Source organism: Galeopterus variegatus, unplaced genomic scaffold, assembly GCF_000696425.1.
Source record: "Galeopterus variegatus unplaced genomic scaffold, G_variegatus-3.0.2 Scaffold456, whole genome shotgun sequence".
In the NCBI taxonomy this organism is placed as follows: Eukaryota; Metazoa; Chordata; class Mammalia; order Dermoptera; family Cynocephalidae; genus Galeopterus; species Galeopterus variegatus.
Genome location: NW_007726567.1, coordinates 364205 through 381830, shown reverse-complemented (window position 1 = coordinate 381830; position 17626 = coordinate 364205). Strand labels below are relative to the sequence as shown.

At 39.5% G+C, this 17626-nt stretch overlaps 1 protein-coding gene across 2 annotated transcripts in view; it reads right to left on the bottom strand.

Annotated features, from left to right (window-relative positions):
• The window catches only part of MECOM (MDS1 and EVI1 complex locus), a 301600-nt gene that overhangs the window by 64204 nt on the left and 219770 nt on the right, over positions 1-17626 (bottom strand). The window lies entirely within an intron of this gene.

Here is a 17626-nt window from a genome sequence, read left to right as displayed (position 1 = left end):
AGGAACCAGGAAATCGCCGGCTGCGCCGCGCACAGACGTGCCCGGCTCGGCGAGACCGCGGCCGGGGGAGGCCGGGCTGGGGCGGGGGCGCGGCGGAGGGGTGCCACGGCGGGAAACGGTCCCGGTGACAGCCTGTGCACGTCGCCAGACTTTTCCAGCGAGTTCTCTTACCTTAAGATTTCTATGGCCTCAACTCAGCAATAAAAGGCAATCACAGAAGAATTCAAATAAACAGAACAAAATAACCAGCAGCCCCCAGCGCTCCTGCATGAAAATCCTTTCAAACGATCCCGAGCAACGTTTCGAGATGGGGGGGGAGAAAAAAAAAAAAAAAGCCTGGCGTCTCGATTTCCGAATGGGTCTCTGACAACTTTGTCCGTCTCTGGGATCTGTTCTCCGGGACCACGCGTTTCGGGTTTATTGTCCTCCAACAGTGTATTTCTAAGACCAGAAATGAAGTCTTCTGTCGTCTGGGTGACCCGAGTTTGGTGTGTTTGGGCTTTTTTTCTCCCTTCCTACATGAGCTCAGAGCTATTCCTTCTGGTTCACATCACCTCCCTCTTTTCTCACTTTCTCTTGCTCTTATCAGCACGATGTGTAATGAAAGTTATCTGAAACCCACTAAAACTTCTTCCACTTCTCTTCCCTAGTTCCTGGGGGGTGGGCTGGGGTGGGGGGCACCGGCAGGAGGAGGAGAGTGTGAAAAGGTGGGGGGCCTGGGGGGGCGAGGGCAGCTCTAGCCCCCTCTCCGATCCTCCGCAGCGCCTTCCCTGGTCCCGGATCCTCACGGGATCGTCCCCTTTCGCAACTCCAAGCTCAGCCGCCGGGTTTCTATTTCATGAACTGTCTCTTTCTGCTCGGCCATCCAGAAAGAACCCGGGGCGAGGGAGAAAAGGAGCTATCTCCCGCCGCCTAGAGTGATCCTCCTTCAGTAATTTTTAAAGTGACAGCAGCCTCCTCTGGCGGGAGAGGTCACAAAAAGGTCGCCGAGACCCGAGTCCTATAGGGACAGACTGATTATGGATGCACCATCCCCCTTAAACATGTAGATTTCTCCGGGTAAACAACCAATGGGGAGATCTCGCCAGGCAGGATTTCTTTCCCCTGGGAAATATCCTCTGTTTCGATGTCCTGAAAGCACAAGTGTAAGTGTGTGAGTGTGTGTGAGTGTGTGTGAGTGTGTGTGTGTGAGTGTGTGAGTGTTTGTGTGTGTGTGTGTGATGGGGGTGGGGACGGCTGGGGTGGGGTGAAGTGCTTTCAGGGGTGTGAGGGTGTGTGCGCCGAGGCCGGATGGGGGGAGGGTGGGAGCGCTGGAGGGGGCGAGAATGGGGCTTAGGGTAAAGGGACCAGCGTCTACTAAACAGAATTCGTTTAGAAATTTTCAGAAAACTGTAGCGTCAAGAGTGAACAGTTGGCACATACATTTCCAGTTTTCTGCTAAGCATCTTTTAAATTTTTTAATTGAAATTTGTACTCTAATTGATTCCCTCCATTCTTAAAGTTAGGTCAGCAGAAGGGCGTGCTAAACTGTCAAATCATATTTTTCTTAGAAAGAGAAATTTAAAAATCTGAAGCACTGCATATAACTCGCCCAAATAACATATTGTGAATGTGGGCTCAAAGAGATTGACGACTGTCTGGTGAGTTTTTGCCATTTTCTTTGATACATTCATTAGAACACCATGAACGCCCCAAAGTGGAATTAAGCAATTTGACAACTCAGATTATTTTAAAACTTTTATCATCATAAAATGCTCCATTTAGTGATCGGTACTACACTAGGTTTAATACCTTTCTTATACATATTTGGTCAATTTGTATTAACGCATTACAGAAATGACGTTGGAAGAAAGAATATAGGGAATGCATGGCAAAATAAAAGGATCTATAGATTTACTTATAGCCAACCTGGGAAGATTTAGTCAAACCCACCGGTTAAACGGAAATAAATGCTTTTTATCACAAAACTCTATTCATAAAAACAAATGGACAAAACCCAACTTCCCAACTCAACAATGCAGTGTTAGGCAAAGTCAGCGAGTCGAGGCACACTTGCAAAGGAGAGGTGGAGAGAGGGGCTGGACAGTGTGCTTACGGTTGAACGTTATTTGCAAACAGGGAAAACACAAGTGCCACCCACTTTTTGTTTTCTCCAAGTGCAAATAAACGTTTAATCTAGTAGATCTATCTGTCCCCAAAAGGCTGATTTTAAAACAAAAATAGTAACAAAAGGGAGGGATGTGGGGGAGAGAAAATGACAAGAGGTGGTGACTAATTCGTTTCGGTGGCCTGTTATCTGTGACATTGAACTGTTATTTCAGATAATGGCCATTGTTTGAGGGAAAATCGCACAGCAGTGGTAGGTAGGACAGGAAAAATCCTTTGTAAATAACCTAAAACCCGGTCAGATATTCCCATAGAGTCCGGCGCTTGAGAACCTTTAAGAGCCCCGAGTTTGCTGCCATTGATTTCCTGCCCTTCCTCAACTTGCCTATTGTCGGAGCTTTTTCTTTCTTTCTTTTTTTTTTTTTTTTTTTTTTTTTTTTTTTTTTTTCTTTTTTTTTTAATTTAGCCATAAATTGGACCGGCTCGAGCTATGAGCTGTTCTATTTTCTTCCTGTCAGGATGAGGGATTTGTTTTATGATGCATTGTGTATTAAATACAAGTAATCTGGGGAACCGATTGCTTCAGACAGTGCGGCCTGATCAGGGGGTCTGAGAGCTCAACGCCTCAACCCCCCGCCCCGGCCCTGCAGCCCCCACCTTCTTGCCCTTTACAAAGCTGCTTTGAAAAGGAGGAAACGTCGGTGTATAAACAAAAGGTCGTGTGGAATCAGCGGCAGGTCCTGGCTAAATTAGGATTTCGTGGAAAGGTCTCTGAGTTTTTTTCCTTCTACTGGGTTCGGGTGTGGGAGGCGGGGCGACTTGCAAGGTCTGAATACTTGCAGGTGCGGCGGGAGGCCGGTAGATGGCGATGCGCCCCGAAATAAAGCGCGGCGCCTGCGGCTCCAGCCACCCAGGTGAGCCCGCCGCCGCCCAGCAGGCGCTGGCAACCCGGCTGTGCCCTCCGCCCTGGGAGGCAGCCCGCACCTTCCCAAACCTCATGTTGGGACCCGGGCACACGGCAACCCACATCCGCAGACACCGGCCTGAGCTGAGGCTATTTCTACGTATGAAATTAACCGAGTAACACTACCTCTCGGAGACCTTGGAATATTTATCTAGAGGGATGGAGGATTCATTTCATCATTATCATTGTTATTTTACTAATATCATCATCATTATCATTATCATCAGCCTTGTTCTCCTCCGGATAAATTGTGAGAAAAACTAAGGGAAATCATCAGAAGGACCCTGGCAGAAGAGGCTCACAAACAAAACACTAAATCTCAATAGCTCTCTCGCATTCTCTCTCTTCCCAGCAACTCCCTCTCTCCTTTGGTTATAAGCGTATAACAATAACTTCACGTAAAGGCAGACTCACTCCACTTTTTCTTGACACACCTCGAAGTTTAAAGATAGGGTCCTGAAATCCCAGAGTAGGTAGACAGGTCTGATTTCTCATGAAAGGGGCCTCTTGCTGTTTAAATAGTAACCTTTTAGAGAAGACCTGACCCACCTCCCCCCATCAGAAGTAAAACAGAACAGGAGAGAAGTCTAGAGAAAAAGATTTTTGCAGGGAGCTTGCTTTTCTCCCTAGTTAGCTTGCTTTCCATCAGGAGCTTTCTAAAACAATAAATAAATACAAGGAGCCAAATACCACCACCAATTCCCTTTATTCCTTGGGATTTCTAGTGAAATCTGTTTACAGTAGTTCCCAGTTACAAATTAATCTGCAAAAGCCGCTGTCCGCTCAGCAGTAATCAGTAACATTTGTGTTCTGCAGTGTTTAGCACTGCCCTTGAAATGGGCTATTAAAAATAATGGTTTTACTGTAATCTCAAACCAGCTTTAATTTGCAAACATGTATCAGGACAGATGATCTAAATATTAAGGGGATGGAAAGAGAGAACAAACTATAACAAATGTATAGCTTTGGGGAAAGCAGAAAATACTGCGATTCATCAGCAATGTTTACAAAGAGAATCATATTTTTAAAACATTTTTTCCAGAAGGAATTACTGTTTTTTTTCTTTCTTGTTCTGTTAATTGTTGTTTACCAAGAAAGGGCATTGAAAATATGAGGTTTGAGTGTGAGCTAATTTTCTGGGAGTTGTAAAGATCCTCCTATGGCTGATGGCAGGGCTGGGGTGGGAGAGGTTAATGTGTTTTCTTCCTGGTTTGAAAAGGGCATAAACCCTCTTCAGGCCCCTTCCTTCCTCCCCCAGCTGTGTGGATTGTAGAATCTTTAAAAAGCCCAAAGATTTCCAATAAGGCCACTGGCTCTGCCTTCATTGTGTAACTGTTTATTTAAAATAAGTCAATATATTAGTTAAAGCAGTAAGAAGTTAGTGCTCCAGTATTCAAGTGATTCCCACAAGACTGTAAACTGATGCCTCTTTTAAGCCTTATACTTCATGGTCGTCCCAGAAGTAAAAGTTCTGCTAATGGAGACCCTATGGGCATGGTACATTCCAGCACATCATTAAAGGAAAGAAAAGCAGTCCAGCCAAAGCCAGATGAAATGACTGCACTGTCCACTTTTAATAGGCTTCCTGTGGACAAACAGCACTGTAACACTCTGCAGAGGACAATATTTAAAAACAAGACAACTTGCTGGCAGTTTTCAATACCATAAAGTTAATAAAGTATGTTCCCATTCACCCTGACATTATGTTTTTAGTTTATAGAGGAAGGCACTTTATAACCTCAGCCTAAGTACAGTTCCCTTAATTCTGCAGCTTTGGGTTTCTTGAGGTGGCTAAATATACACTGAACTCCAAGCCTGACATTTTTGTTTTAACACTGTTTTTTGTAGCTTTTCAGGAATGTACAAGTGCATTTTTACATTTCTCAAGTACAGTTTCATTCATAGAGATCCTGTTAAATCCTGTTTCATACAGTTCATGTCAAGAAGCGTGAAGTAATCTCAGAAATTGACATTTGGCTGAACAATAACTGCTTGCTAATTAAATCAGCTTCATGTGTAGATATTGATGTGCATTTAAAAAGAAAATCAATGCTTCCTTTTCCATGTAAGAATAGGATTTCGCAAAATCTTACCTAACCTGACTGAGACAAAGATAAGAAAAAATAGTAAGTATGTCTTTAGGACTAAAGAGACTTCCCACTGATTCGTATATAAATATTTCTCCCAATTTATCTGTCTTCCTTCTCCTCCAAATTGTCTACCACCCACAATTTCTTCTCCCAAATCTTTTTACTTGATAGACTAAGTCTTGTAATGAAGCATCACATTTAGGCACGAGAAGCTAGATCAAAAAGCCACGAAATCACAGGTAATATTCTGTTTAATTTTCATTATTTGTATTTTTAAATCAGGGAAGTATTTCACAAGCTTGGCTCCCTAAGAATTCTGTGATGCTACACAGGCAGACCCAGCAAAACAGTCCAGCGCAGTATGAGTTTACTAACAAAAAATCTCTGAATGTGCATAGTTCCCAACATAGCACCACTGCTCTGGAGAGAGATTTCTGGTCACTCATGATAGACTCTGCCTTTTTTTTTTTTTTTTTTTTTTTTTTTTTTTTTTTTTTAAAAAAAAATCAGGGAAGTATTTCACAAGCTTGGCTCCCTAAGAATTCTGTGATGCTACACAGGCAGACCCAGCAAAACAGTCCAGCGCAGTATGAGTTTACTAACAAAAAATCTCTGAATGTGCATAGTTCCCAACATAGCACCACTGCTCTGGAGAGAGATTTCTGGTCACTCATGATAGACTCTGCCTTTTTTTTTTTTTTTTTTTTTTTTTTTTTCTTTTTTTTAAAAAATCATTGGGGGGGGGGGGAAGAGCTATTAAAAAAGAAAAGAGGAAATTAAAGGTAAAAAAAATGTAAATAAAAAATTTCCCTTGGTCTGGAAATGGGCCCAACTGAAAGCATGTTAATCTCCACCTCAGTAATTTGGTTCTCCAGGAGAAGACAGAAGCCCTGCTGCTGTGCCCTGCACTTCATAAATCACATCTTTATGTGGACAAGGTCAGGGCACCTAACAGCTCAGACATGGGCCTTTGCAGTGGCTCGAGGATTCAGGCATGTTTACTCTCCCGCTCGGCTCTCCGAGGAGTAGTCCAGCACGCTTCTAATTACTTTTGATTATTTTCATTTGCTGGGGTCAGTCTGGCTTGCCAGGACTGCTGGAGGGTTGATTTCCTACAAATCTTGATGTCTTTGTAGGACGGCACTATGTGTGTTCAGAATTAGCACCCCGTTATTGTCCCTACAGCATGGGATTGATCCCTCAAAACAGACACAGTGATAAAAAAGTTTCCCCAATGAACCATTACCTATTTCTCTTCTTATTAATTAACTAGTCTAACTAATTAAAAGTCTAACCAGCTATCTGATCTTTTTTAAAAAATGCAGAAGACTTTAACAGTTGAGTATTTTATAGTACAGTTGGCCAGACTGAAAGTGAAATTTTTTTTCCTTCGATTTTACATATATTTAGTAATGACTAGCAGCTCTTTGCAAACTAAGATGAAATACTTTGCAGAAACAACAGCTCTAGTGAATAAATTATTATACTCAAAGATTTATTTCCTAAACTCCAATTAAGGCTGCCATATTTAAAATATTTTTTGTTGGGCTATTTTGATGTATTTCAGTCCTAAGCTATTACAGTGAGTGGTTAAAGCACAACAGCAGCAAAATTTATACCAAGTTTCAATGAAAACATCGTGATAAAAACTCTAATAAAATATAGTAAAATTGTGGTAGAGACAAAGAGACAAAATACTATTACTTTTCTCTTTCTTATACCCCTAATGTAGAAACATTTAATGCTCTGTTGTGTTTGCATTAAAAGATACATTCAAGAAAAAAATAATGAGTGAATAAACATTAATGAAAACTTACAAATATTCACCAAAAACGCATAACATACCAGTGTGATTGTTCACACAGAAGGTATTTTCATATCACTGAGGAAAATCTACTATTTTTTTTTATTTTGTAGACGATAACTTGGATTATGATTATCATTAGTCTCAAAAAGCCAAATCCTTTATTCTTCCTAACTTCAGACCAAAGAACTAAGGTAGTCAATGCTTTGGGAATTAATCTTGACTCTGTATGTAATTGATTTTTCATTATTTTACTAATTTTAGTTAATTCAATCTTTCAAGACAGCATTTAGCACATTATGCAATAACTCCAGGGTCATCTTCTTATTTTACGACACTATTTAAGAGTGCTTTTAGTCTCATAATCTTGTGGGGAAACTGAGTTTGAAGACCTGCTTTTCCTCCGGTCTCCATTCCTAGATGGTTACCTTTGGGTAAGTCACTTAACCTTTGAGTTGGTTTCCATGAAAGTTTCATAAAATCAGCCTAAGATGAGTGTTGGAAAAATAAATTGGGTAATGGTAGTGTGAACTGCTCTGAGTTCATGCAAACAGGTCAAAATACTGTAAGTTTCACAGTATTCCTGTTTGCATAACGGGTTAGAGTAAATTTACATACGTGCACAACGAGAAGATAGTCCGGCCTATGCTTTAGGGAATGGCAAAGTATTTTTGTATCCTCTTTCTTCCATTCCAATGTCAGTTGCCCTAATCCTTACCCTGACTTTGGAAGAGAACAATTTTAAGAAAAGATATTTTCTCTCAAGCTGCAATACCCTCAAAGATGTCTGTCTCTGTCTGGCAACTGAGTTTGTTCTGTCCCACCCACCCTGTTCTCTGCCAGTCAGTAAGAGGGGGTGTTCTGAGGCAGAGGCAGAACATCACTGAGTTCCAGAGCCCTAAAACCTGGGGTAGGAGGACACTGACACACACACAGACACACACACACACACACACACACACATGCACCCGCACACTAGTTTTCGGTCAATATTTGATACCAAGGCCAGGAAATGTATCCTGTACAATACCCTCTGGTGGATTTTAAGGGCCAGGAGGGCAGGAATGGAGTCTATCTTACTTTTATTGCCCAGATTCTATCAAAATGCCTGGCATAAACTAGTGCTCAACAGATGTCTGCTGAAAAAAAATGTATCAGGTCCTTCCTTGACTTTCATTCTCACCTAGTTTGAATGCCTAGCTTACTGCCTACAGGGTGGCAGTGACCTCCAGTCTCAATTACTGCTCTGACCTCCCATCAGATCTTCTGACCACTACTCACCCACCCACTAGTTTATGCTCCGTGCTTTTAATCTTCCCATCCATGAGTTGGTACTCACTCCCTTCCTCAAAAGTTTTCAGTGGGTTCTAGTTGCATAACAATTCAGTATAAACTCATCCCATTTTTTGAGAATTGAATGAGGCAATGTATGTAAATCACTCAGAAACATGCCTGGAACACAGCATATGGTCAATAGAAAATAGCCTTTTGTTATTGGCATTACTAATATAATTGTTATTATTATTGTTGTTGTTCAGCCTCTAATTTCATTTGCCTTGGTTATCTTGGATAAAATTTTACCTATCCTTCAAAGCCACCCTTTTCTTATGCCCATAGATTCTTGCCACTCAGATTTGACTTTCTCATCTTTCTCCCCAAGTCATTTGTGCTTCTCTTCTGGTTTATAGCCAGTCCTGCTTTACCTTATAGGTGCATCTGTAATGATCTTGTCCTTAAGGGCCATTGTAAGATTCTTAAGAAAAGAATCAAGTTTTATTCACACTGACGTCTTCAGTAGCATCTTTTCATAATAGTTTATACTACCTTTGAATTTCCTTGCAAGAGTGAATTAATTATAGCTAAATGTATGGGAAATTGCTGTATTTAATATCCAGGAAACTTGGCTATTCAACACTGTTCCCCTTGGGAATAAATTGATGCATTGGTAATTCTTTCTGGGGGACTTAGAGATAGGAATTCCTGCCACTGTGTCTTCTCTGGAGTAGTACTATGTCACCATATTACTCCCCTCACTCTACCCACTTTCACAGTTTGTTTCTGTACTAACTCTCTGCTCTTTATTGGACACACATACTGGACAACATTTTGGATTCCTCTCTACCTCTTGTCTTCTATGAACAATCATCGGCTTGATCAGTCTGTTAAGTCACTTCCACAAGGTCCTCACCTTCCCACTGGCACTGGCCTAGTGGAAGTCCTTGTCATTTTAGGCCTGCCTGAATTTTTGTGGCATTTTTACACCAAAAATTAGTCTTCCTGAAATAACAAAGGTATAACAATGCTTTGCTTTACCTAAAAAGAAACATTAAAAAGCAAAAACAACACTATCAAAAACTCCAGTGGATCCCAATGTGCTAAAAACTAAAGCCCCTAATCCAAAATCCACTCTCCTCCATAATCTGATGTCAAATTTATCTTTCCAGGTCCATTACCTGCTTGTTTCCTCTACACAAGTCTTTAGCTATGGTATGAGCAGAAGATGTGAATAGAAGCTGTTGGCTCTTAAACTGTGTTCATGCAGGTCCTTCACTTCTCTTACCTCTGAAATTCACAGCATGCAGGAGATGAAACAATAGAGCTAGTAGGCGAAGTAACAGTTCCATTTATCAAGCTCATACAAAGCCTTCCAGGCTCTCTTCCTTGAAATTCTCACAGTACTTATTATTAAAACTATTCAATAGTCAATCATCATATTCAGGGTCATTTGGGATATTTCTGTTATCAGCCATTCTACCTGTAAACTGATGGCAAGAAACATGAATTATTAACAGGTATTCCCTGGACATGTGTTCTAGGGTCAACTGAGGTAAAGATAGCTCCCTCCTGGACTTTCACAACGAGCATAATTGTGGCAAGTGCTCTATACCTAAGACCCTAGAAATCTAAATCCTTTAGTAAAGAAACCCATTTGGCTTGTTTAACCAGGCATCATCGAACATATTTAAACATATATGTAAGCTCCTTTCCCCTTCCATTGGAAGACCTAAGGAGAAAAACTTTGGAAATAAAGCTTTATACTACTTTGTATCAGTTTCAGCAAAGCATGAATATTCCCCATATATATATTTTTCTATCAACTGACTGACTTTTCAACTCTCAATCAAAAAATGTCACTACAAAAAAGTCATAAACAAATAAAGAGAAAATCAAGCTTCAACTTTCACCCAACTTGAAAGCATTTAGAAGGTCTGTCAAGCTCACAAAGAAAGTAGGTCATCAGTAAACTTTAGCCAATTGATCCTTTGCCTGTGAACTGTTATAATTGTATTTGAGTATGTGGTATGAGAACCTTCCAAAGGAATGTGTGCAATCTCATTTCAAAATCAACCCACTCCTTCCATTCTCTTCCATTAAAAGTCCTTCTAAAACATAAATTTTACCATGGGCATATTTACATGCAATGTTTTATATTATTTAGGCTTTTCTTAATAAGATTTGGCATTATCTAGATATGTGTTTCCCCAAGGGAAAGAAAAGCAGCAAGGTGATCTCCATGCAAGGATGCCTGCATTAAACCTTTTAGGAATTTGCCTTTTCTCCAGTTTTCAATATTGGATTCATGTGTTGTACCTGCCTATGGCTGTCTAACTGCTAAACTAAGTGGACATTAAATCAGATGGCATACAAAATTACAGGCATTTGATCTTTTGATAAACCACAAACCTTGATGAACTAATGTTGTTCCAGATGAATTAACTCATCATCCTGAGGAACAGTACATTTCACAGGAGCAACCCACACAATCTTCTCTATGAAGAGCACTAATGGCTGTGATTAACTTGTGATCTAATGAAAGATCACTTACTTTGAAATAAAGAGATGTACAATAAAGGAAGGGGGAGGAGATGGTGAGTTAACTGTGGCCCCAGAATCATTGCTCCACTCCAAAGCTCTGATGACAGGTGCTGCATGTCACTCACACCTGGTTATGACGTCTTTGTTACAGAGTTAAAAAACGATCGATCTATTAAGTTCTCATCCATGACTTAATGCAACATTTATCTTTTCTCTATGCTGGAAATCCTAAAATTCCACTTTATCACATCAATAACCATAGCTAAACACATAAAAAAAAATAAAATAAAAATTCTATAGAGCCAGAAAAGTGTGTTAGGCTGATAATCCATTTAATGGATGTCACATCTTATGATACACATCAAATGGTAAGATGTCAAAGTATTCCAATGGTGGTTAAGGTACCAATAAAATCTCTGTATCATTGTGAAAATACAGACATTGATTTCAGCTGTGGCTTTGAAAATATATTTCTGTAAGTTTTTTTGAGTCAATTCTTCAATTTCAAATGAAATCCTCATATAGCCTGCCTATAAACTCCAGAATTAAGTACCGGTCAATTTCCAAGATGCAGATTCTTAAAGGTATTTGTGTTTTGTGTGTAGTTCTTGGCTGGAAAATGAATCCAAGTTTGCTAACACAGTGGTCTACAACTAGAAGGGAGAATGCCAAAAGGGACATGAATGGAAATACTTAAAGGGGAAAGAAAAATACGTAACCTGATTCACACACAATTTCTCTCTCCATGTGATCTGGACTACCGATTTATAAATAAACCATGGGACCCAGTCATGATGTGGAGAACATTGGAATTATGAGCCCAGAAAATAAGACTGAAATGACTACAGATTTAAAATTTTTCATTCGTACTTTTGTGTAATATTACATTGTGTCTTACATGGTTTTATGTTCCTCCTCACCACTTCCACTCTACATGAACTAGTAAAGTTCATAAGTCCTCAAAAAAAAAATCTGATGAATCAATTTAAATGATTCACTGAGCACGTTAGCTATATAACTTTTTTTTTTTTAATTTTGTGGTGGTGGTTGTCTGTGCAGAAATTACCATAAAAATGTTTGTAGTTTTCTGTACAATATCTTGTTACAGATATTGGTAATCAGTGCTGAAATATTTCAAGAAAACCTTTGAAAGTCTTTATAAAATATATTTTGCTACATTTTTATGTTGGAAAGCACAGAGGACTTTTAACATGTAGTAATTTAAATTACTAATATTCACCAGTTGCAAACAGAGGGAAAGGAAGGAAGAGGGAGAGAAAAAGAGAGTGAAGGAGAGAGATACAATAAGCCTTTACCTAGAAAAAAGCATAAGATGGAGACGTGAATCATCTGATCTCCCAGTAGGAATCAGTGTTCAAATGCCTTTTATATTATGAGTATCTTGTTGCATTGAGTGTGACTCTTGGGTTTAGAGATATGTATTTTTCACACCATGCAGCCTCTGAATGCAAATACACCACTTCCTTTGGTGCACAACTGAGCCGTGCTGAACCATTCCAACCTGGATGGTTCAGAGGCTGAGCAAAGGAAATTCTGGTTACACTTAATTTTCACTTACTTGCTCATTGTAGAATCTGAGCTTTCAGTAAGATGTAAATTTATTGAATTAGGGTTAGGTTTTGAAAAATATTCCATAGCAGTGACAAGATAAACAATTAAGACAAATAATGTGCTCTTTACCCACAATATTTGTGCAGAGCAAATCAGCAGTGTGTCTGTCATTCTTCCCTGTCCCCAATAATTTCTTGTGTGGTCCAAGTGATGCCAGAGGCTCATGGCTCACATGACTCAACTGTCACATCACCCATACTTAGGATGTGGTGCCAATAGTCTGTTTTCATGAACTTTCTGCCTACTGTGGCCTTTCACAGGGAAGGTGATGGGCTGAATGTGGTTAGTTGCTACGATGAGGTAGGAAGACTTCCTAAGGCCCAGTGGACTACAAGCGTCCTCCCTGCAAATAGGAACTCAACTGGGCTCATGGGCAATCGGTCTCAACGCCAGTTTCCTGCCAGGCCCCTCTGATGCTGGAGCCCTCGATTGAGTCCGCTTCTAGTTATGTGATATTGAAAGAGTTGTTTCAACTTCTTGAGCCTCTCTTTCAATATTTCTAAAACTGTGGTGATGGTACCTATATTATAGGATGTTATTAGGATTAAACAATTGAGGTAATGTATATAAGGCACTTAGTATAATGCCTGGTACTTAGTAGAGACTCACAAAAAAGTATAGTATAGTGACTAGCAGTGGGACAGTCTGGATTTAAATCACAGCTTCAATGTGTACTCGGTGAGTGACACACGTAAAGTTACTTATTTACTTGATTTCTTCATCTGTAAAATGAGGATAATGATAGTAAGTATCTCATAGGACTATTGAGACCAGCTTCAATGTGTACTCGGTGAGTGACACACGTAAAGTTACTTATTGCCTTGATTTCTTCATCTGTAAAATGAGGATAATGATAGTAAGTATCTCATAGGACTATTGAGAGGATTAAATGAAATAATCTACACATAGAACTTAACTCAGTGTCTTGCACATAATAAGCACCTAATAAACATTAGCTATTATTAAATAGAGCCCTACCTCTATGAAATAGTGTTACGTTCTATATAAATCCCCTTTATGGTCTTTTTGTTGTTTTTTTAATATAGACAACCTTATATCAGGAGAAACTTTTTTTCCTCCTAATTCATGTGATAGTCACTCAGGCAGCAATTTGTTTCTGAGAAACAGAAATGGAAACATTGAGATCCAGAGAAGAATAACCAAAATAAATAATAGGAATTCAGATTCATTATGGCATCTAATACTAATTATGGTGTCTAGGAATCCCAATCCTAATGGGGAAAATAGTTCTTAAGAAAGGATTTTTGGGGAAGATAGGTAAAAGAAAGCACATGAAGAGAAATAAAAATCTTTGTAATTTTACTAGAAGTGATAGATATTTTTAAAAATTAACCTAAAAGAGAAATTAAGTTGGTAGTATATTTTCCTCAATATTTGAAGTAGGCTATAAAAAGATAGAATTCTTAAGAAGAATAAGGCGAGATGGTACACAGAATAAGACATTAGTGTGAATCTGGAGAGGTTTTCAATTTGGGGTATATAAATTTGTTCTGTTGGCTGGGGAGTCACAACAGCAGGACCATGAATTCAACACATAAGCCAAGTTAGTTCAATTTATTCCACAAGCATTTATCAGGTGTCTTTTCTGTCCTGGCATGTCATTTGGCAGTGAGTGAGTGTACACTTATAATTTGGGCATGGTCCCTTCCCTTAAGGAGCTCTAAAACCCAATGAGAAAACTCTGCTGAATTGGTCACTGGCTACATACTGCACCCTACAGTCACCTGACAGTCATAAGGGAAGGGAACCACAGATGGATCCCCGCTGAGTCATTACCACTGCTGGGAAGACCATCCCTAGTACAGGTGCTGGCAGTGGTGGCTGAGCCGCAGCCCTCTTACATACAGCAAGGAAGGTACAGTCCTATTTTTATACCCTTACCTTGACACAGCCATCAAAAGGAATTTGACCCTCTTCTAATAAATAGAATGTGGTGAAAGTGATGCCCTGTGAGCTTTGAAGCTTCCTTATCAAAAGAATAGTGTCTGTCTGTCCATCTCTCTCTTTCATTCGTGTTTTTTAAACATCATGCAGCCTGCAGAGAGGCCTATGTAGAGAACAATTAAAATCCACTGGCAATGTGAGTGAGAGGCCTTGGAAAACAGACCCTCCAGCCCCAGTCACATCTTCAGAGGACTGTAGCTGCCGTCTTAACTGAAGCCTGATGAGACCCTGGACCACCACTGCCCAGCTAGCTAAGCCACTCTGGAATTCCTAAACTATAGAAGTTGAGAACAATAAGTGTGTGTTGTTTTCAGCCACTAAATTTTGGGGTAACTTGTTATGCAGCAATAGATACCAAACACACCACCAATGCTCTTTGGTGGATATGGAGAATTCAGTTGCCTGGCCTCCTCTAATCATCAGGGGATTCAGGCCTGTGAAAGAGAACCCCCCAGCCTACCTTTATCCTCAGCCTGTCCATACCCTACTGCATCTTGAAAGGGGAGGCTTCACTCTCCCATCTAACAAATACTTGCTTTTGGTTTTGCCCATAAACTTGTGCTCAATAGACTCATTAGGATATCCCAGGATGCATAAAGTTGAGAACCATTAGTGAATAAGACTTGATAAGGCCAAATTATGGAACACTTTCTAAAACCTGTTGGAATTTAGGCTAGATGGGATTGAAAACAGAAAAAGGCAATGATTATAAGCTTCGGAGTGGTAACATTACGACAGGCAGAGCCGTCACATAGTAAATCATGAGTGCTCCATTGGTTTGGAAGCATGCACCAAATTAGAGTTAGATTGGTATGCAGATTCAGACAGATTTTGGTCATTGCTATTGTTTATAAAATGGCTAAGATGTTGATCTTTGAACATAGAAGTGTCCCACTAAACTGTTTACCAGGAGTTCCCCAAATCTAGGAGAAAGGCTTGCACAACCATATCAGTGCCAAATGCATAAGTGAAAAGTAATAGAGATGCTCCTTAACTTACAATGGTGTTATGTCTCAACAAACTCATTGAAAATTGAAAATGTTATAAGTCAAAAATGCATTTAATATATGTAATCTACCAAACATTCTCAGAACACTTACATTAGCCTATAGTTGGGCAAAATCATCTAACACAAAGCCTATTTTATAATAAAGTGTTGAATATTTCATGTAATTTATTGAATACTGTACTGAAAGTGAATGTACTAAAAGTGAAAAACAGAGTGTTTGTACGGGTACCTGAAGCATGGTTTTTTGTGAATGTGTATTGCTTTCACACCATCATAAAGTAAAAAAAAAAAAAATCATAAGTGAAAGCATTGTTAAGTTGGGGACATATATATTAGTAAGCCCTGTTTCCCTCCCCTCCAGGGCCCCTCCATGGAGTAGGACCTTTCTTCTTGCCTCTTGATTGTGCTATCAGGACCTCACCTTGGAGCTGCAACCACTTGCAATAAAGTGACGATTGGCCACCTTTCCACACCCCCGCCCCCCGAGCTCCCAGAGAGTTTGCCAGGATTGCATAACCACCATCCAAAGCTTTGTCAAGTGCTTATTATACATCATTTCATTAAAAACTCATTAAAAGGCAATAAAGTGATTATTATCCTTGTTTTACAGATGACAAAACTGAAGTCAATAAGATTGAGTAAATCAGTTGCCCCAAATCACTTTGTTTTTACCAAAATAGAGTTATCCTATACATATTATTTCTACAACCTCCTTTTTTTGAATATTACAATATTATCACAGGCATGCTACAAGATAGAAGGTCTGTATCTAATTTGAAGCTCTTTTTCTATTTTGTTTAAGTGTACATACACACACATGTACACACACATGCACATGCACAATTTGACATGGATTCCTGGGTTTTGGAATAACTCTGGGGTATTTCCCCAATCCCCACACCACTCTCTTATTTCCCCAATCCCCACACCATTCTTTCCAATTCCTCAGCTCTTGACTTACAGGTTGAAAGGAACCAAACAAACTATGCTTCGGGATAAGGTTTAAAAGCCAAAGAGAATAAAAAATTAATACAAACCATTGTCCCTGCTGTTAAGGTCCATGAAATCTATTTAGAGAGGCAAGACTAAGCTACTTGAAAGAACAGCAAATAGTACAAGACTGTAAGTCATTAAGTACTAAATTATGTGGTTTGAATGATAAGTACTGCAGAGATTCAGACAGGAGGAAGTGCGTCAAGGCTGGTAGGAAAATCTTCATGGAAGAGGTAAGACCTGCTCTCATACAAAAGCTGGGCAATGGTAGAAAAGAATATTCCTGGGAAGCTTAGACTAAGTGTATTGTCAACATTTGTTTAATTGCTTTGATAAAACCCAGCATATTATTTTTCCTTAGGTGTATAAAATCATCTTCGCATGCTTTAAAAGTATAGGTTGTAGTAGCTTAGATATGTTTATATTCGTGTGTGTGTTCTAAACAAAGAGATTAATTTTCCTGATGGATTCTAATATACCGGACGGTTTTATACTCTATGCTGGGTGAATCTATCAGCATAAACTAAAGCAACATTGAAAAATAATTGTTCTGGTAAAATATAAAAGCAGTAAGAGTAATTCTTTTTTAATCTAAGAATTACTAACATACTAAAGGCTCATATCCACACATAATGCTTTTTAGGCAAACTAGTAACATTTTATTTCAGGTAACAGATATTCCTATTTTGTTTAACAAAGATATTATAGTCTATGTTATATTCAACTCATTTGCAATAAAGACAATAACGATAATAACAAAAAGAACAAAATATGTTTAAATCATAAGCATAATTCCCCAAAACATACTATCCAGTGCAGGTTTTTGTGCTTTAGTCACTTAAAAATATATCCATGGATTTAACATTTTTGTAAATTATGTGGTTAAGAAATGTATGCAAAAGATGTCCGTTTATATTTCTTTCAAAGCAAGTAGATTTAAAAATTTTATTTCTAGGGGCCGGCCCAGTGGCGCACTGCTACAGTGCGCCGCTTGGGAAGCGCGGCGGCGCTCCTGCCGAGGGTTCGGATCCCACATACAGACCGGCTGCTCACTGGCTGAGCGAGGAGCGGGGGCAACACCGAGGGTTGCGATCCCGTTGCCGGTCCCGGTCCGGTACGGGCGCGACACTGAGGGTTGCGATCCATTGCCGGTCACGAAAAAAGACAAAAAGACAAAAAAAAAAAAAAAAAAAAATTTTTTTTAAAACAATACGCCCCTTTTTTTTTTTTTTTTTTTTTTTTTTTTT